Genomic DNA, 19,826 nt, shown 5'->3' with positions numbered 1-19,826 from the left:
GCTCCTCTCTGATTTCTGCAGGTGACTGATTTTCTTGGTTTGCAGAAGGGATTTGTACAGGACAGTACGCGTGAAGGCCTTTCTTGGTTTCTGGCTCTTGGAGTAAACTTCCTTTTAAATCTTTTTGCTTTTGTGTGAGCATTTTGTCCACACGAATGCTTGTGCATCACATGTGTACAGTGCCAGCCAAAGCCAGAAGAGGTTGCTGGATCGGCTGGATCTGGAGTTAAAGGTGGGTTGTAAGGTGCCATGTGGGTGCTGGGAATTGAACCCCACTCCTATGGAAGAACAGCAGTGTCTTTAACAGCTGAACCATCTCTCTAGCCCCTCGAGTTACCTTTCTTATTCTCATAGTCCCTTGCCTCATACGTGAGCCTTGCCTCATACATGAGCCTCTTAGGTCAGCGATGCCTCGGGCCAACCAAGAATAGTGAATGCCAAGCTAAACCACACCACATCTACTGCATTTGTAAGTCCTATGAGGCCCCGCCTTCTGAGGCTGGGGAAGCTCCGCCTCCCTCTCTCTGCAGGGCTGGCCCCTGCGAGCGTCTGCTTGGTGGCTTTTGAACCTTTCTCAGGCTGTCTCTAAGTCAACTGCCTGCTGGCTCAGTCTGAGCCCCCTCAGAGTTTTCTCTTTGTCTGGCTTTTCTTTACTTTTTCTTTTCTCATTATTTTCCTTCCAGGGGCTTTGCTCTGGCCTGGACTAGAATTTCTTTCTTCTCTCCGCTTTGGAAAGTGTTTCACGGGGCTAATTCCTAAGGCCTCCGCGGTGCTTGTTCCTGCGTGAGACCTGTTGTTCCGTTGATTCTGGTTTCCATTTCCGCTCCTTTCATTCTCTCTCTCAGCGGGCGTTCCGACATTCTTCCTCTTCACCCAGGGTCTTTGGTCACGTGGTCACAGATCAATAGACTCCATCCCACAAGATACACTATACTAACATACACTATAAAAACAAATATGGCCCCTTGAATTCTCTAATTCCAACAGACAGTAAACACTTGCAAATTTTAAAAAAAAAACAAAAACAAAAACAACATTGCACAAGCTGATGTGTTTTTGCCTCCATGATTCAGAGCTAGATGGCAACACAAGCCACAGTTCTCATTAGCCATGACACAAGCTACACAGAGATCAGGTTCATCAGCCTCAGTTTCCTATCTGAAACATGACAGGCTGGACTCGGTCACTGCTGGAGAAATTCTGTCACCTTTGTCCACTTCTGTAATCGTTGTTTTCGATTGTGACAATATTGTACCCTCCCCGACCCTCCCACGGCCTCTGTGCATTTCTTTTTTTTTTTTTTTTTTTTTTTTTTCTTTTCTTTTTTTTTTTTTTCCCCTGGAGCTGGGGACAGAACCCAGGGCCTTGTGCTTCCTAGGCAAGCGCTCTACCACTGAGCTAAATCCCCAACCCTCTGTGCCTTTCCTCATTGCTCTGCACCTCTCTCTGCACCGGTCTCTCTGTATTCCTTGCTCTCTGTCTCTGTTCTTCTCCGTGTCTCTTCCTGTCTCCGTGTTGGCTTCATTTCCTTCTTTAGACAGTGCGGTCAGCCAGCTGCTGTCGTGCCTCTTCCTGACATTCCGAGACTGACTCGGTTCTGCTCTCTGCGTGGCTGTCTTTTGTCTGGTGCATCTGCCACACACTACCATGTTGTCTCTGCCAGACATAGCAGCAGACAGCCGTGAGAAGCCACCAGAGGCCCTTCCCCAGACACGAGCCACTGTATGCCCCACAGCCAAGAAACATCCCAGATGTTTGACTTTGTGGGATGTTTGTGGATTCAACTTTGTCAAACCTGGGAGGACGTAGGCTTCGCTCTAGTGTGCTGGCCAACAATCCTGGATGGCACCTGCAACCAGGTTTATCACCCAGATGACAGAGTAGGAACTGCCACACAATTTAATCTCATCCCGAATGGCTCCCCTTTAACCTCAGAGCGTCCTGGCAGTGTTGTACCGAGTTCTAGCAGGTTAGAGTACCCCACTTTACAGACAGAACGCAAGCACAAAAGACGGAAGCGGGGTCAAGACCTCCTGGCTGGCACTGAGCTGCAGTAAAGAAACTTGTTTTCTTAGAGATGCAGACAGAGAAACGGACCCAGCCCAGAAGCCTCAACTCATTTCTGTCTGCAGGATCTGCAGGCAGGGCAAGGAGTTAGATACAACAGGTCCCACCATGACTTCCACCTGTGTAGGATGGGGCTGGGCCTCGAGGTGGTACAGAGACAGCCCTGAGCACAAACGTTCTGCCAGCTTCTCTCTGAGGCGTTTTCCTCCCCAACTGGTCTCCACTCTAACCTCTTTCCACTTGTCTTAGTCAGGGTTTCTATTCCTGCACAAACCTCATGACCAAGAAGCAGGTTGGGGAGGAAAGGGTTTATTCAGCTCACACTTCCACATGGCTGTTCATCACCAAAGGAGGTCAGGACGGGAACTCAAGCAGGTCAGGAAGCAGGAGCTGACGCAGAGGCCATGGAGGGATGTTACTCACCGGCTTGCTTCCCCTGGCTTGCTCAGCTTGCTCTCTTATAGAACCCAGGACCACCAGCCCAGGGACAGCACCACCCACAATGGGCTGGGTCCTCCCGCCTTGATCACTAATTGAGAAAATGCCTTACAGCTGGGTCTCATGAGGGCGTTTCCACAACTGAGGTTCCTTTTCTATGATAACTCCAGCTTGTGTCAGGTTGACACACAAAACCAGCCAGTACACCACTGCAGAGGCGACAGGTTACAGAGAACACATTTCCCTGTCGTTCTACTGCTTCCTTGATGAGCGTGAGCCTCCTGTGAATAGGCCCGGTCCTTCACTGCAGGCCCTGGTGGACACGGGCTCCAACTTGAACAGAAATGCACAGGTGTTGTGCTTTGAGTGTAAAGGGTCCCCTAAAGGCTTGTGTCTTTGAACACTTGGTCCCCAGATGGTGACGATATGCTTGAAAAGATGTGAAACCTTTACGAACCAGAGTGGTTTGCTGGAGTGTTGGGGAATTTTAGGGAGTAGAGTTAGGTCAGGTGCCATTTTGGCCCCACCACACAGTGAGCTCAACGCAAACCTGGGTGAGCTAGTGAGAGCCTCTCTGAAAAGAAGTGAAAAGAGGGTCAAAGATGTAGCTCAGTGGTGGATGGAGAATTTGCTGAGGGTAGAGACACGGGGTTCTAGGACCAGAACTGGAAAAAAAAGATCAGAACTCACCATCCTGGTCAATTAAGATTTGGATGTTTCTGTTATCTCAATTGCACTTCAATTTGGAATATTGATAGTTTTTTGTTTCCCATCTTCAAAGGACACCTTGTTGGTCTGTGCTGGATGTTTCTAGATTCTTGACCTTCTGTTCAAGAATGAAATAAAAGCTGGAGCAGATTGCAAAGTAGCACGAAAGCTCAACTGGAAGCAAAGTGATGGTGCTGGTGTCGTGGTTTGTATGTGCTTGGCCCAGGAAGTGGCACTATTTGGAGGTGTGGCCTTGTTGGAGTAGGTGTGTCACTGTGGATGTGGGCTTTAAGACCTCATCCTAGCTGTCTGGAAGTCAGTCTTCTGCTAGCAGCCAGATAAAGATGTAGAACTTTCAGCTCTGCCTGCACCATGCCTGCCTGGATGCTGCCCTGCTCCTGCCTTGATGATAATGGACTGAACCTCTGAACCTGTAAGCTAGCCCCAATTCAATGTTGTCCTTATAAGAGTTGCCTTGGTCATGGTGTCTGTTCACAGCAGTAAAACCCTAGCTAAGACAGCTGGTCAGAAGGAAATTCTCTACAAAGAGGAAGCAGCCACAGCTCAGAGCACCTGCAGGCTCAGTTCCCTTCCTCCTCACTCCTCAGCTCCTGAAGATGGCCTGCCTAACCCTGGGCAATTACTGTCTCCATGGTCACTCAGCCTCTCGCCCCTGTTTTCTGTCTTCTGTCTCCAAGCGCTCTCTTTACGAGGACACTGTCCTCTGGCTTAGGTCCAGCTTAATTCATCACGACTTGGAGTTGAGCGGCAGTATCTGTAAAGAACCTATTTCCAAGTGGAGTGGCTTCTGAGGTCCTAGGTGGACACACGTTTGGGGGACCTGCTCCCCCAACATCTAGCTTCTCCTGTTCTTCACTTGGAGTCGACAAAACCAGATCCAGAAGTGTTCGAAGACCACACTGAACAACAAGCAGCTCCCCCCTCAAGACTGGCCCTCCTACCCAGCATTCTGGAGCTCCAGTCAGCGGGCTCTGGGCTCTCAGCCAGGCTCCTGTCCTCGGGGATTAACTTTGCTTTGAATGATGAACTCCAAACACTTGCACTCTGGTTAAGAGGAAACACCGCGTGACCCGGCAACCAGGAGACAAGGTTGTTAACCTCAGGAGCAGGCTCACATTCTGTAAGGGTTCCAACACTGTTGCTGGGAAGAGAAGAGGGGCCCACCCCTCCCCTCACCCAAACCCTCCCCGTTTGCATTTGATCTCACAGTGAAGACAGGCGGAGAGATATTAGCCATGTTATCAACCACATAGGAAACAATCCGTGTTCTTCGGATCTTACGTTCCCACACACATATGTTACTGCATGTAGTGTCCCGGAGGAGGTGGTTACCAGCGGGAACTTGGAAACCTCACGCAGGATCGGAACAAGGGAAAGCTTCAGCTCAGTGCCTGTAGCCCTGATGACCACCATCTTACTGCTGCTCTGTGGATGGCCCTGCTTTCTCTCTCTAGTTGCTTTCCAAGGCCCCATCCCCATGCTAATCCCATGAGTACTCAAGACCCCACAGGGACAAGCCAACCTGCCACTCCCAGAGTATGTGTCAATCTTGAAAAGCTCTATGACAGCTGGGTCTCTGATGTTGAAGTGAGTTCTCACTTTGCCTCTCTCCAGACCCCCACCCTCACTGAGCATTTTAAACGAGAAAAGTACCTATTAGACAGCCAGACACAAACACAAGCCCTAGCTAGGTCTCGTGGATCAAAAGAAAAAGATGTCTCTAAAAATGATGGAGGCAGGAGGAAGTCCCTCAATTATGAGTAGCACGACAACATTCCTCCAACGCACAAGATCCATGTAAGCCGCCGAAGTGGGGGTGGTTGCCCCTGCCTAGCTAGGCCACCAGGGCTAGGGCAGAACTCAGCTGACCACTTAGGTGTGTGGCCAGACTCCAAAAGTGGCTTTGTAACTAGAGCATCTCCTTCTTGCCGGAGCTCAGAGCCCTGTTGCCCCCCAAGGCATTGTGGGAGCTCAGAGCCCTGTTTCCTCCTCCCCCAGGGCATTGTGGGAACTCAGAACTCAGTTCCCATGAGGCCCAGGCTGAAGGCGTGGTGAAGGTGTCCTCCAGTAGTCTTCACGGCGTGTGTGATCAAGTGTGGGACTCAATTCAACTGGAGGATTGGAAGTATCTTCATATTCTAGAGGGAAGGATGGGACGTAGCCAACAACGGTGCTGGGTGTAGGAGAACAGAAGCTCTGCGATCCAGGAGTAACTCAGGTGCTGAGCCAAGCCCTGCACAGTGGATGCTGAGCGGGGTGCGGTGCAAAAGTGAGTTCCCAAGTCGGAGGCAACGTGGGGGTCTTCCAGCCCCGTGTCCTGCTGCTGGCAATTTTAGGAGAAATAAATCCCATTGCACAAATGATGAGCTGGCCCCTCTCACAGAGGCCGGAAGGTGACGGCAGTACCCACTGCCTGTGAAGCTCACTATCTTGGTGCCATGGGTGGGCTAACCTTAGCTACGACTCTGACTCACGGGCTTAATATCAACCGAGAGTCAGTACAGTCACCTGTCCCAGTGCCAGGCTCTAGGTCCATGTTGGCTGCACTCTGTGGAGGCTGTGTCCTGCCTCTGCCCACGAGGCCTGGTGTACACTCCCACCAATACCACATGGCTGCTATACCTGTGGGGCTAGCTGGCATGGTCCCTTCCTGTCTCTGCTCTGTGCCCAAAGATGCTGAGTCCCCACGGAGAAAAGCGACCAATTAATGTGATCATCATGGTCTTGATTTTAGAAAAGCTAGTAGGTACGTGTGAAGCTGACTGTGGTGTTTGTCTTTAACAGGGTTTTTGTAGAGTAGCCAGGATGGTCAAAGGAAGGAGGTATGGGGAGGGAGTGAGGAGGGAGAGAAATGAAAGGAAGGAATGGAGGAGGGGAAGAATGGAGGAGGGACTGGGTAAAGAAGGAAGGGAGTCCCAAAAGCAGGACAGAAAGAAGAAAGGAATCAAGAAAGACCACTGAACAAATTTGTTTATTTTTTTAATTAAAAATAATAATAATAAAAAAAAGCTAGCCAGGCCTAGTGGTGTGCGACTTTAATCCCAGCACTTGGGAGGCAAAGAAAGGCAGATTGTTATGAGGCCAGCCTGGTCTACACAGCAAGTTCTAGAATAGGCCAGCCAGGGCTCCACATTGAAAAGAAAATTCAGGAGAAGATTTCAGGTGGACTCAGCTCAGATCCCTTGGACTTCTCCCTCCCGAAAGCCCCTACTGTGCCTTAGTTTCCCTCTGGCATCTCTGGGAGAGCCATCGGGGTCAAGAGAATGATGAAGGTTCCTGACCCATGGGACTGGCATAGACAGCGCCAAGCAGACAGATTGCAGATCAAGGCCCATTCCCACCAGTGCCTGGAGTCTGAAAGTCTGGCCGCCACATAGCCTGCTGCAGATCTGGGTCTGGTGATACCTGGGCCTCTTCAAGTTCTTAGCAAAAGATGTACTGGCCAGCAGGGAGGCTCCAAGAGTCTAAGTTGGTGTGTGGGGAAGGCCCGATCTTCAGTCACTAGAAATGCCACTGGCTCTGACCGGCAGCACAGAGCTGGAACAAAGGTTCTGTGTCTCTGCTCACTAAGCTGGAGTCCCTGTGACTGCAACACTTTATAGAACAGACTGGACCCACTCCATTGTCACGTTCAAATGCACCCGGCTGCTCTCCCCACACCCAGCATGTAGCTGGGAGACTAGGCACACACTCTTGCCCCCTGACTTGGCCTTCCCAGGAGAGTGGCATCCAGAGTGAAGATTGCAGAGGTCACTGAGGTCACCGTGGGGCCAGTCCAGCAGGTAGGACTCTGACTGGAGCATCCCCACCTCAGCTCTGCCGCAGACGGCTGTGTATCTCGTTATCTTTAATTCTGGAGATAAACAAAACGGAAGCAGAGCTCAGGAAACACACACACGAGGCGTTTGCTCGAGCAAATAACAAATCCAATTTAAACATGGCCCTTGTGATTCCTTTTCTATTTTACACACTCGGATCTGACCGTAGGGATCATCAGTTCTACCTGGGAGGGTTTGGGATGCCTGGTCTCAGAGCCCAATAGGGCTCTTAGTGGTTTATGAGAGAGTGCATCAGAAGTGTGAGCTGTTTGGCGTAGACAAGATACACGGGTTACTTGGGAGGGCAGGTGGGGAAAATGGGGTTTGGGGGAGTCACCATCCATAAAAGAAACTCTGCTTTGTAGTCTAGGGTGAATTTCTCCCTTCTCTCTACTTCTTTTCACGCCGGCCCTGGACTTGGCTCATGTGAGATTTTCACTGTGAGTCTCTGAGTTTCCAAAAACATTTCTCTTCTACGTGAACCACGTCTCCGAACACCTCAATCCCTGGCCGTCTGAAGGGCCATTTTTCCTTCCGAGACCTGAATTCTTTATGCTCCAGACATCCTGAGCTCTTTCTCCACTCTCTAAATATCTGCTCAATTGTCTCCCTGAGGACATTTTGCTAAATAGCGTGGTTTATTTGGGGTGCCTGATTGTGGGGAATCTTCTCATCTATCCACCAAATGGCGTCTTTAACCTCGTCTTCTTTTAACTTTAAAGAACCGAGACGATTTCCTTATCTTCTACGTGATTCGTCATTTGAGCATGAGCCAAGGACCTGCAGGAACAGAATCTAGGCCCCTCTTCCCTGAAAGCTCTTATCAGGCAGAGCTTACAGCCGGAGAGCAGATAGAGAGCAAGAAATGTTGGCCACTGCCCCTTGTCAGACGTTTCCAAATGATGTTATCCAACCAATCCTTCCCCAAAGCTCCCAGAGGATGTGATTTCTCCGTTAGCTGTAGGTGACATGTCAGTGCCATGGGTGCTTTCCCTTATCGATGCCCAGCAGGCTCAGATCCTAGGCCTTTCCTTCTATATACGTTAAGTTTTTCCTCTTCTGTGATCAGGAAAAAGGGAATCTATAAGAATAATTTAAGGGGCTGGAGAGATGGCTCAGTGGTTAAGAGCACTGATTGCTCTGCCAGAGGTCCTGAGTTCAAATCCCAGCAACCACGTGGTGGCTCACAACCATCTGTAATGGGATCTGATGCCCTCTTCTGGTGTGTCTGAAGACAGCTACAGACGGTGTGCTTATAATAAATAAATAAATAAATAAATAAATAAATAAATAAATAAATCTTTAAAAAGAATAATTTAAGAATTATTGTGTGTGGATCTGTGCCGATCAGTGTGTAGGTGTGCCTGTGACTGTTCAGGTACCCACAGAGGCCAGAGTAGAGTCCAGTGCCTCAGAACCAGAGTCACAGTCGGTTATGAACCCTCTCACGTGAGCGTTGAGAGCTGCGTTGCGTGACTGAACCGAGTAATTGCCTTTATCGGATTGGTCTATGGGCTTGTCTTGGGGAATTGTCTTGATTGATAACCGGTGTAGGCAGGGCCAGCCCACCGTGAGCCATTCCTTGGCAGGTAGTCCTGGGCTGTATAAGCAAGCTAGCTGAGTGCCAGAATGAGTCAGCCAGAGCCAGAGGGCGAGCCAGCCATCAGGTTATCAGGTTTCCCTACGGTTTCTCTTTCAGGATTCTGATTAAGTTCCTTCCTCAATTTCCCTCAGTGATAGATTGTGACATGAAAGTATAAGACGCACACACACACACACACACACACACACACACACACACACGAGACAGAGAGAGAGAGAGAGAGAGAGAGAGAGAGAGAGAGAGAGAGAGAGAGAGATTATATACAAAGGGGCTCTAGCAGGCCCAGAAGGTGACAAACATGGCACCAGCGGCACCAGCGGGCCCTGTCCTTCTCTCCCATTTCCTCTGCCTTCCTAAAACCCGTTAGATTACATTCCCAAGGCTAGCCACCAAGGTCTATTCCCTTATTTGGTCACTTCCTCCTCCTGAGGCTGACCATCAAGGTCCAGCTATCAAAGTATTGAAGTCCAGCCATCCAAAGTCTCCTTTGACTCACCTGATTAACACGCCCAGTTAAAACTAAACACAGGGTTTCCCCTTTCCCTTTATAAACCGCCATTTGCCTATGGGCCACGTCTGTCTGTCTGTCTTCTCTCTATCCAGAGGCAGTCCTCTGTGTCCCACTCCCTCCAGGACAAATACCCCTCCCTCCTCTTTCTTGTTCCCATCCTCTTCTTCCTCCTCTTCCTCTGTCTCCTGTCTTTGACTCTTCCTTCCTGCCCTTGGTCCCTCTGCAGCAAATAAATCTCCTTTATGCTGAGAACTTGGTCTTGGGCTGACTTGGAGGTTCTTTCGATAATATATATTTTAGATATCTTCTGTGAACGAGTGCTTGCTTGCTCACTTGCATGTCTGTGCGCCGTGGCACGCCTGGATCCTGTGGAGGCCAGAAGAGGCCATCAGATCCCCTGGAACTAACTGCACCCCTCCCACCCCGCACCCACCCCGCACCCCCCGCCCCACAGTCCAACTGCTTTATGACAGCCGCAGGGAGAAAACTGGAGCAGAGTGCGGAGAAAACAGCGAGGTGCTCGCCTCCCCCGTCTGCCTCCGAGTGTCCTGTGGTTTCAGGGCTGAAGAGGAAACTCTCTTAATTATTTATTATAATTGTCCTATGGTTTACTACCTCACATATTTTATGCCCGACAAATGTGCGGCCTGAAAATCTTCCCCACAAATCAAAGATGACTTGATGGCTTCGTGGAGTTAAACTTTTTATCCCCGCGGGAGCACACGAGCGCGTGCGGTATTTCTGTGGGTCCACTTTGTGGATGTTACAGTGGGTTGCCCGTGTCTGTGTGGGGGACTGGCTTGAGCTCTGGGATGCAGGAGGAGGGTGACAACATCTCAGGAATTTGGAAGCAGCAGCGAACCAAGGGGAGTCACCTCAGCTATCAGACACATCTCCAGGTCCCAAGATGGAAGCCTTTCCCACAGCTCAGAGGCCTGGAGCACCCAGCACCTCTCTAATCTGTTATCCTTCTCCCCGGGCCTCTGATTACTAGAGTCTGAGGAGAGGACAGTGGCCAGCTCTGAGGTGGTGCTCAGAGGACCCCGTGGTATATTCCTGTCAGGCGCAGTGTGTCAGCCAAACAACCGGCCTGTCACCTTTATAGAGATGTTCTTGCCTGAACCCTCTTTCAGAATACATTGTCTAAGCTGATGCCACAGGATGCTACCCACAGCTGTTCGAAGGGTCCCTGGGGGCAGGAGAGACCTCTCATCCCTTCCTCTGCTAGCTCGGTGACGAAAGAGCGGGCTGAGTGAGTCAGACGTGGGCCCAGATTGTCACACACAGATCAGTGTGTTTACATCCGAGAGCGATTGGAAGGGGAAAAAAAAATTTTGTTGTATCTCTCCACGAGTCGATGACTAATCTTTTCCCTGCGATGTGTTTTAGCTAAGAAGCAATAACTCTTCATCAGGAGTCTGCCCAAGGGTGCTGAGCTGTCATGGCAACAGCCCTCCACACAGACGGGCGTTCATGATCCTCCCAGGTATCTTTTCATCTGACATCGTTCCAGAACGTTCAGTGTTTGGGCCGGAACACAGATGTAGGACAGGCATCTGTTTACAAGGACGGGCGTGTCTGTGGCTGTGCCTGAGTCCCGGAGAAGGGCAATTTATCCGTTTATATGGGATAGAGGTATATTTAGCCCTCAGTTCTGGAGGCTACCAAGGCCGAGGGCATGGGGTTGACATCTCTGCTCAGCCAAGCACCATCGTGATGAAGCAAAGCGTGTCACATGGTGAGACACAGCAAGCTGGCCAGAGGAAGTGGAGGTGCTAACCGAGCGAGTCCTGGGATAACCTGTCACTTGCTTGACGCTAGAATAAAGGAGAGTGTGTCTCGTCCCCTCGGTACTGCTTCCCTGGGGACCGGGTTTCCAAGGCTTAGACTTTGTGGAATATATAGCAGGGTCTATGTAAGTGTAATAGGTGTGTGTGTGTGTGTGTGTGTGTGTGTGTGTGTGTGTATGTGTGTGTGTGTGTGCGCTCACGTGCATATATATTACCCATGTAATACATACCGTGTAACACATATGTATTATGATATATACTGCCTGCATGTGTGTACATATGCAATATAATAGCACTGTATGATTGTGAGGTAGATGCTCTCCTCAGGCTGGACAGGACCCTTGCCATCTTGAAGTAGAGGAGCCGTGGTCACCTACACAGGACTCTCATGAGATCTGGTCTGTTAATGTTCCAGGCACAGGAAGCACAAGGCCTCCCGAACATCCCCACAAGTTCCCTCTTCTCCCAAGGATGTCAGTCACTATTAGGTATGAAATAAAGACTTGACTGGGCTGGGACTTGCTGTCAGTGTGGCTGCCCTTGAGTGGTCTTGTCCCTGTAAACAATCTCCACAGAGCCACCCGTTCGTTCACTCCTTGGATGAACACTTCCCTTTGGTTTGTTGATCTCTCCCTCCCTCCCTCCCTCCCTCCCTCTCTCTGGGATGAGCTGACTCATCATCATTCATGTCTCCCCAGGGAAAGTCCCATCACAAACACAGACGTATACGAGGGATGGCTAGACGGCCTCTAGTGACCTGGCTGCCCCCTGACGCCTTCTCCGGCATGAGGTATTCCAAAAGCCTGATCGAAGCTCCTCATTAACTATGGCTCCATGCCCGGGGAGCCAACAGATGCAGGTTCTTCTGACTCAAGATGGAAAGGAATTCCAAAGATGTGGCCGCTCCTACCCTGATGTACGAGCAGCCATGTGTGGAGCCTAACAGGGAGGAAGGCAGCTGCAGCCATGGCTGAACACTGGAGTCACCCATAAACCAGAGCTCTGTACCACCCAGGGAAGGGGAGCAGGGCGGGGACGTTGGTATGGAGGCCCCCAGTCTCAGGCGGGAGAGAGTGGTTTACAAGGGTTGTGGTTCACCATCAAGGGGCTACATCTTGGTCCTTAGCTGGTCAAAAGAGTGAAAGTTGCATCTGAGAGTTGAAGAACACTCCCCAGAAAGCAAGGGTATAGATAAGAAGGTGAGACTTCTGGTAGCTTCCTTCTGCTGACCAAGGCCTCTGTGTATCAATTCATAAAGCAAACTATTGTCAACGCTTACAGCAACAGCAGCAGCATCAGGGTGCTGTGCAGGACGGTGTTGGTGAGGAGCCCTAGGGCATCTCTACCACATCTTGCAGCCTTTCTGTAACAGTCAGGTGAGGTAAACATCAGTCAGGACACAGAATCACTGATCCGTGTCCTGATCTAATCAACACAGTGGTCACCAGGACTCAGGAAGATAGCCGTTCGTGTTACAAGGTGTCAGCCTAAATCTCACGACGAGTCCTTTTGAAACCCCGGTCCAAAGTATTCCAGTCACTGAAGTGCACTGGGTCTTTACCAGACATGCTCTGTGCGTTCTGCTCCTCAGCCTGTCCTCAGACAGCAAATTCCCTTATGGATGGGCGGGAGAGTAAAGGGAGAACTTACAAGTCACCTGCCATGTTCCCCTGTGTTGATCACGTGGCTAGCATTAATCTCAGGCTGTGCACCAGTGAGAGCTACCTCACACAGATGAGAGCCGCAGGCAGAGAGAGGGTGAGGAGCTTGCCCAAGGTCACACAGCCAGTTGGAGGAGGAAGCATGATTCACTCCCAGCAATTCCATGGCGGCCCAGAGCTATTTTTGGCTACGCTCTTCTGTCTTTCAAGTCTCAGAACCCTGAAAACAATGCGTGCTTGCTGAGAGCCCTTCTGGCCAGCCATTGCCAGAGGGGAAATGGAGTCTAAGGAAGTGGAGATAAACTGTGACCAGTACAGGTAGCAACCAGCACCCCCCATGTTGAAAGTGATCAAGTAGCCATGTTAAGAAGCAATCCTGGGGGCTGGGGATTTAGCTCAGTGGTAGAGCGCTTACCTAGGAAGCACAAGGCCCTGGGTTCGGTCCCCAGCTCCGAAAAAAAGAACCAAAAAAAAAAAAGAAGCAATCCTGATCTGGGGAGATGGCTCAAAGGGTAGATACTTTGTGACAATCTCAGTTCAGACGCTCAGATCTCACACGAGGCCAGACTCAGCAGCCCACACCTGTAATTCCTGTACTTGCATAGCGAGATAGAATGCTGGGATAGTAGACTCTCTGGTTTACCTGGCATATACAATGGTGAACATCCTACCCCGACACGGTAGAGAACAAGGACGGACACCGAGCCTGTCCTCTAACCCCCACACGTGTGCTCTGGGGCACCTGAATACCTGCACCCAGACACACAAACACCTGCACCCATGCACACAAACACCTGCACCCATGCACACAAACACCTGCACCCAGACACACAAACACCTGCACCCAAGCACACAAACACCTGCACCCAGACACACAAACACCTGCATCCATGCACTCAAACACCTGCACTCAAGCACACAAACACCTGCACCCAGACACACAAACACCTGCACCCATGCACACAAACACCTGCACCCATGCACAAACACCTGCACCCATGCACAAACACCTGCACCCAGACACACAAACACCTGCACCCATGCACACAAACACCTGCACTCATGCACACAAACACATACACATGTCACTCATCACCATGCACATACATGACCATACATATGCACACACATAATACATGAACATACACATACATATCACCATCCATATATGTGCACATGCCTATATACAACAAAAGATTAATAAAAAAAGAACTATTCCCCCCTGTATTTTCTCAGGGGACCTCAGAGCAGAATCTTCTGTCATCTAAAATACATATTCAGGCAGAATCTGTGGTTCCCAGAGTGCTGGGATAGGGTTCCCAGATGGGCAGCTGTGGCATGGTCCAGGCAAGGCTGGTTTGATCCCAAGTTCACACTAAAACTCACAGATGTTCTTGTTAATCCAATAACTATCGTGAACATAGTAGGTGTAGCCCCTGTTTGAGGTTCAGGGATCCAAGGTGAGAACAAGGGCTTGTCCTTTCCTCTGTGATCTTGTTTAAGTCAGGAAGAATAGACATTGTGCAGCGAGCGGCAGACAAGGAAGATGATTTCTGCCAGTGCTGTATGTGGTGAAGGATGACGGTGTGTGTGTGTGTGTGTGTGTGTGTGTGTGTGTGTGTGTGTGTGTGTGTGATGTGTTTTTTAAAAAGATAAAGAGAGGGAGGGAGGGATATGTTTTATGGATGTGTCGTGAGGAATGGGGGGATGGGGGTACCTCTGCGGGCCCATGCTGAGGCATCCCTTCTCCCTGAGGAAGCCATATATCTGTATAGTATAGAATAGAGTTTATTCAGGGCATGGGGAGGGGAGTTGAGAGGGTAGTAGAGGCAGAGAAAGGCAGAGAGAGAGAGAGAGAGAGAGAGAGAGAGAGAGAGAGAGAGAGTCTAGAGAAATAGAGGCTGGCCATGAGCATGTGGAGAGACGGGAATGAGGAGAGAGTGGGGAGCAAGAAGGAGAGGAGGGGGCGAGCAGCCCCATTTACAGTGAGTCAGACCTGGCTGTTGCCAGGTAACTGTGGGGTGGAGCTTACACAAAAACGCTAACAGCTGGTCCGGAAGCGCAGTTCAAGGAGACAGAGTTGGGGGAAACTTTCCTAAGAGATGACTTAACAGAGTCTCATGCAGCCAGAAACTCTAAACACATCCTGGGAAGAGAGTTTCTACGAACGAGAGAAGCGCTTTGAGGTGCGATGGTTTCGTTTCCCAGGGATTGACAGCTAACAGCACTAAGCGTGGAGTGAGTTCTCATGCAGAGGACCCATGGCCCAAGCTGTAGTGTGAGTGTGTTCTCTGTGCAGCGACACACACTGGTGGGGGCTGGCAGGAAGAAGGATCAAGAAGGATCGTATCTGATTGTAAAGAAGACTTGAACTTCAGATTCCCCTTGGCAACTTCAGAGGTCCTAGAGACAGATGCCAAGCTCAACTCGAGCACTAAAGGACTTCCCTTGTCTCTGTGGTTTATTATGTTGAAAACAATCTTGACCCACTAAGCTTAAACACTGCCAAGAGCTGTCCCCTAGCCTTCCTTTCTCTTTATTTTGCGCACACGCACACGCACACACACACCCTCCTAATGCTGCAATTCTAATCATGGTATGCTTTTTAATTAAGAAAGTATATCAAACACAAAAAGACTCTGGGTCAAAATGGGCAAGCCATCCTCACTTTAATTGATGTGCCCACATCCATTTACATATTTCATATTCGTTATTAAGCCTGAGGGCAAAGTGGTCACTCCAGGTCATCAGACCAACAGAAAGGGAACCGCTGGTCTAATTTAGGTCTAATTTGGATTAGTGTTGACTGAGGGCGCTGTAGGTCAGCTGGGCCCAGGTCATCAGAGAACAGAAAACAGGACAGTTACAGTTCATATTTTAACCTAGCCACTCGTGTCCATGGGAGATAGAGCCCCGTGGGTGTCAGGGCTGTTTCGTTCTGAAGACTGGTTGGGAATTTGCTGCAGTAAGTTCCATAGCTCCAAGCTTCAGTTCCATGATGCCCACCACAGGCAGCTGGGAAAATGAACTCCAGCAGCCACCTAATTAGATGACCCCGGCTAGGGAAGACGGGGCTTGTTACCCTGAGCACGCCGTCATATCCTCTCTCAGCTCCAGCTCACTGCGGGGTCTGTAAATCTCTGATTTCTACCTTTAGGATACCACAGAAGGGCAGAGAGATAAAGGAAGGCATTGTTTATCCACCTGTTAACTTCCACCATGGATGGACTCTTGAACAACCCAAACTGACAAGAATCTGACTCCAGACTAAAGGTAAAAGGCGTGTCATGGGAACTAGTGTTCTATCCATCACAAAGAGTTCCAGGCAACCTGTCCTCCTGGACTCCCCTCCACCTAATCCCCAATCCCAAAGGAAAAAAACAGGAAAAGAAACATGAAGTCCACACGGGAAAACACACATGAAGTCTATACAGGAAAACACACATGAGGGTCACACAGGAAAACACACATGAGGGCCACACAGGGAAACACATATGAAGGCCACACAGGGAAAGGGGCATGAAGTTCACATAGGAAAACATATATGAAATCCACACAGGAAAACACACATGAAAGCCACACAGGAAAACACACATGAAAGCCACACAGGAAAATACACATGAAAGTCACACAGGAAAACACACATGAAAGCCACACAGGAAAACACACATGAAGGCCACAGGAAAACACACATGAAGGCCACACAGAAAAAGGGGCATGAAGTTCACATAGGAAAACATATGAAGTCCACACAAGAAAGCACACATGAAGTCCACACAGGAAAACACACATGAAGTCTATACAGGAAAACACACATGAGGGCCACACAGGAAAACACATGAGGGCTACACAGGGAAAGGGGCATGAAGTTCACATAGGAAAACATATATGAAATCCACACAGGAAAACACACATGAAATCCACATAGGAAAACACACATGAAAGCCACACAGGAAAACACACATGAAAGCCACACAGGAGAACACACATGAAAGCCACACAGAAAAAGGGGCATGAAGTTCACATAGGAAAACATATATGAAGTCCACACAAGAAAGCACACATGAAGTCCACACAGGAAAACACACATGAGGGCCACACAGGAAAACACACGAGGGCCACACAGGGAAAGGGGCATGAAGTTCATATAGGAAAACATATATGAAGTCCACACAGGAAAACACACATGAAAGTCACACAGGAAAACACACATGAAAGCCATACAGGAAAACACACATGAAGGCCACACAGGAAAACACACATGAAGGCCACACAGGAAAACACAATGAAGGCCACACAGGAAAACACACATGAAGGCCACACAGGGCGTTTTTAAAGGGATGTTCAACAAACCACTGTAGGAGACTCAAGTCGGTGAGGTCGCCTGACTCCATGCTTCTTCCTTTGTGTCCCTGTGACAGGACCTGAGAAGAACCACTTAGGAGATGGTATTTCAGCTCATGGTCTCAGTCAACAATGGTGGGGAAGGCGTGGCAGAAGGAGCGCATGAATTCCTCACATGGCGGCGGTGGACTGAGACTGGGATTAGAGGCGGGAGAGAACTTTCAAAGGCCTGCCCTCAGCGACCTGCTTTTACCAGCGAGGCCCTACCTGGTAATGGTCCCACAACCACGATATTCAGCAAGAATTAACTCTGCTTTTAAAATATATTTTCGCGCGATGCAACTTCGCCATTGATTTTGTTTTTAAGGCAGGCTCGCATGTGGCCCAGGCTGGCTTTTGACCTGTTAGGCAGCCAAAGCTGGCCTTGCAAACCTGAGTGTTGGACACAGGAGGTGTGTGTGCACTCAGCTGGATTCATAGCGCTTATGTATAAGAAGAGAGTTCCCAAGTTCCTTGAAGTTTAACAAGAAGCTCCTGCCAGCTTGCAGAAACTGCCTGCGTGTGGGAAAGCCCCACCCACCTCTGCCTTGGAGGCAATGGGTCCTGCCCTCCTCTGGCCAGTAGGAAGGAAGTGTACAGACTCCTCTCCCCTCCCAGCCCTCACTACTTGAAGATGATGCCATTTCGGATGGGTTGAGTCCAGCTCTGAGTCTAGATTCTGTGACCTTCAGACAATGACGGTGTGTTAAGGTGACACTCACTCAGAATGTCACAGAGAGGCTCCTCTCGGACAGGGAATTCTGGAACGAACTTCCAGTCCTGCCTCTGGGAACCACGTGGGCAGTGTGATCACAGGCTTATACGTTTTATAACACCCGTGAATGCTGGAGGAGACACACTTCAGAGATGGTTAAACAAGACCCCGAATTCCCTCGTGGACTATTTTTAAGGCCATCAATCTCCGTATCAGTTGCAATTTACAGCCCTAATAGCTATTCTTTGCCTCTGTACGTACCCATAAATAAATCCAACATAAAGGAGAAGGTAATTTAGACGTAATGGAAGCAAAGCCTACGCCGCCGTGGGTGACTCAGCTCTTCCCCACTGCCTATCCTTCTTTGTGAGGTCTTAGCTGCACCCCCTTCTGTAGACGGACTCTGCAAACAGCAAGCAGCTCTCCCAAAGCTCCAGGAAAGACTCCCAGGATGGAAGACAGTTGCTGAAGGAATTCTGAAATGCCAGAAGCCACAGCCCCAGAATGTTCCCGGGAGCCCCAAGGGGCATCTGTGTAACTGCAGCTAAGCAAACACGAACAGTGCTTACCTCCTAGCATCCGGTTCTCCTCAGATCAAAGTTTATTGATAAGTCCGGGGGCCCAGATAGTGGTGCAGATTCCCACATCAAAGGGCTCTGTGCGGCTAGGCTTATCTGGCAGTTCCTGATTTCTGCAGGGCTCGCTCGCCAGCCCAGAGCATCTGTCCTGTTTCTCTTCAGAATGCACGAGAATAATGTAGCAGGTTTGGATGCGAGTCTGTACCAGACCGCCTCTTCCTCCAGTTTGTTTTATCTCTTGACATAGCTCCTGACCCACAGCACAGCTCTCTCTTCGAGAGGTTAACCTCAACCCGGATGTGCATGGCTGTGCTTTCTGTTCCTGTGGTAAACACCGTAACCAAGAGTGACCTCGAAGGTAAAGGTTCGTTTGGTTTACAGATAATAGAGTCCACTGTCATAGTTAGGGTTTCATTGCTGTGAACAGACACCACGACCAAGGCAACTCTTATAAAGACAACATTTAGGTGGGGCTGGCTTACAGGTTCAGGGGTTCAGTCCATTTTCATCATGGTGGGAAGCAAGGCAACGTGCAGGCAGACATGGTTGATGCAACAGGAGCCAGGAGTTCTCCATCCTGATCTGAAGGCAACCAGGAGGAGGCTCTCTTCCGTACTGGGTGGAGCTCGAGCATAGGAGACCTCAGAGCCCACCCCCACCACGACACACTTCCTCCAACAAGGCCATACCTCCTAATAGCACCACTCCCTAGGGCCAAGAATTCAAACATGTGAATAGGCCAAACCCATTCAAACCAACACATCCACCATCAAAGGAACCCAAGGCAGAAACATGATCAACCGTCCCAGTGAACAGAGTCTGGGAACTGGGATTCTGGTCACCTTGGATGACACACGTGTTCCAGTGTGGGTTAGGAAGCTGTAGAGCAAAATAAAGTTGTAAGTCAAGGCAGTTTTAAAAGTACATCAGTGCAGGGGTTGGGGATTTAGCTCAGTGGTAGAGCGCTTGCCTAGGAAGCGCAAGGCCCTGGGTTCGGTCCCCAGCCCCGGAAAAAAAAGAACCAAAAAAAAAAAAAAAAAAAAAAGTACATCAGTGGAAACGGTGGGTAGGTGGGTTCTAGCAAACCAGGGAAACTCACTCTGCTCTGCGTCTCTCTCAGGTACTGTCTGCTGGCATTTTGAGCTTTTGGGTTGGTGGAAGATGGGGGACCAGGGCTGGGGTATGACATCCCAAAGGCTTAACTTAATAATCATACACTCGCCGACCTAGGATATGCACAGACACACAGAGGGTACGGGGAGAGAATAAAAAAATACCAAAAAAAAAAAAAACCAACAAACAAACAAAAAACCAGATTGTCTTTTTCTGTGCTTAAATCGATTAAAATGAAATACAGTATTATAAAGTCTGAGTCCCGTGCGGGATGGCAGACACGCAGGAATCCGGGTCTCCCCATCCGTAGCTGCGATGGGCTCTTTGATGAACAGCTCTCGGCTGGCTCCTCTGCTCTCCAGAAATTTCATCAAGACGGCGAAGGAAAGACGCCCAGACTTGGCCCTGTGCTCACATTAA

General features: G+C 49.7%; 1 long non-coding RNA gene across 3 annotated transcripts; it reads left to right on the top strand.

Moving 5' to 3' along the window:
- Nucleotides 1-5,262: 5,262 nt before the first annotated feature.
- On the top strand, nt 5,263-18,287 carry LOC102557452 (uncharacterized). Of its 3 annotated transcripts, XR_015643674.1 has the most exons (6): nt 5,263-5,503; nt 10,556-10,652; nt 11,372-11,444; nt 11,655-11,746; nt 15,775-15,890; nt 17,039-18,008. It is a non-coding gene; the product is annotated as an uncharacterized LOC102557452 (long non-coding RNA). The 3 variants fall into 3 exon arrangements; XR_015643673.1 differs by lacking the exons at nt 5,263-5,503; nt 10,556-10,652 and adding an exon at nt 12,828-12,935 and having other exon boundaries at nt 11,280-11,444; nt 17,039-17,303; XR_015643672.1 differs by lacking the exons at nt 5,263-5,503; nt 10,556-10,652 and having other exon boundaries at nt 11,268-11,444; nt 17,039-18,287.
- The last annotated feature ends 1,539 nt before the right edge of the window (nt 18,288-19,826 follow it).

Source organism: Rattus norvegicus, chromosome 19 (genome assembly GCF_021556685.1).
Source record: "Rattus norvegicus strain SHRSP/BbbUtx chromosome 19, alternate assembly SHRSP_T2T, whole genome shotgun sequence".
Lineage (NCBI taxonomy): Eukaryota > Metazoa > Chordata > Mammalia > Rodentia > Muridae > Rattus > Rattus norvegicus.
This window is presented reverse-complemented; position numbering and strand designations above follow the sequence as displayed.